The following is a 1,518-nucleotide window of genomic DNA, read 5'->3' as shown; positions in this document are numbered from 1 at the left end:
TGTAGATAATTTCCAATGGTGGGAATGGATGAACTCAGCTTAATTGTTCAGTCCCTCCCCTTGCTAACCAGAGAGAGGTATGCTAGCAATGGAACTCGAACATTTGGTCCACTGAGACATTGGTGTAATGCATTCAGTTCCTTTGATTTAAATGTCTTAGAAAAACCATCTGTGGGTGTGGAAAGCAATTGGCTTGTTACAATGGCAGTACTATATAAGGAAAATAAGAGCAGCAAACAGCAGTCAGTGTCCCTTTCCTCTTGACCTCCAATGATCACTCCACTCCTGTCAGCTTTATAGTGCAAGCACACTCAACTGGGAGAGCAGAGGGTGGTAACCAGGGCAGGGAAGTGAGGAGGCCTTTATCCAGATCTGTGGATCACTTCAGATCTTCTAGGATTCCCAGCATCCTGATCTTTGTAGTAGAGGTAGTTATGGGACTTGAAGGTTAAAAATCCTGATCCTTTTGAAGTATACCATAGAGATAGTATTCTTTCCCAACTGCACCCTCCATGGTTTAGATGCATAAATAGCCTCCTCACTGACCATAGGAAGCTCAGACACCAACAGCAAGAAGGCATTCTTGGAAGATGGGAACAATCAGCCTATCTTTAACTGGTCCAATGTTAAGAAGATAGTTGTCTCCAAAACTTACTATCTGAACCAGAACCAAAGCGTTTTCAGATTTACTTCAATGCCAGACATATCCGTGTCCCCATGAAAGCCCCAGATGACTAGAGGATGGTGATGCACATCTCCGACTGTGATCTAGCACCCTCCCTGGCCTGAACTTACCCTTACAATTGTAGTGTCCTCCCTAGAAACAGGGGCATTTCCAGCCCTATCTATCATATATTACCACCACATCGTTGACAGAGCTATCATTGTAGAATCAAGAAAGAAAATTTGTAGAGTTCAAATAAATATCAGGACATTCCCACTCTTCATGAGGCCAAATAAGGTCAGGTTCGTACCTGTTATCAAGGTACACACAGGTCTGGCATTGTTTTGTCGGTGACAAAATGCTATGTTTTGAAGCCATTTTTCTCATCAAATAGAGTGGATGGAACCATTACTAAGAGTGACTGATGGAGTCCACATACAGTACGTCCTGGGGTTATGTCGGAGATCCGTTCCTACCGCACGAGGGGACATAACGTGATTTTCGCCGTAAGTCGGAACCCACCTCCCTAAGCACCCACATCACTCACATGGAGCACACACACAGCAGTCATGAAGTGAAACAGTAAAAAGAATTAAAAGAAAGATAACATTTCCTGACCTTTTCTTGTGGTAAATAAATAATAAAAAACATAAAGCACATATGTACATACATCGAAATGACGGAACTGTTGTTTTTTATATAAATAAATGGGAGATGGCGACGTAACCACAAAACGACGTAAGTCGAGTCCGATGTAACTCAAAGACTGTCTGTATATGTTTCTCTTCCAGATGGTTGTTTCCAACTCACCAACTGAATCACAGTTTAGATCCAGCTCCTCGGGGTTCCAGTTC

At 42.7% G+C, this 1,518-nt stretch overlaps 1 pseudogene; it reads right to left on the bottom strand.

Annotated features, from left to right (window-relative positions):
* Nucleotides 1-274: 274 nt before the first annotated feature.
* LOC118661538 lies at nt 275-1,072 on the bottom strand (annotated as a pseudogene).
* Nucleotides 1,073-1,518: the final 446 nt, after the last annotated feature.

Source organism: Myotis myotis, unplaced genomic scaffold (genome assembly GCF_014108235.1).
Source record: "Myotis myotis isolate mMyoMyo1 unplaced genomic scaffold, mMyoMyo1.p scaffold_m19_p_8, whole genome shotgun sequence".
NCBI classification, from domain to species: domain Eukaryota; kingdom Metazoa; phylum Chordata; class Mammalia; order Chiroptera; family Vespertilionidae; genus Myotis; species Myotis myotis.
This window is presented reverse-complemented; position numbering and strand designations above follow the sequence as displayed.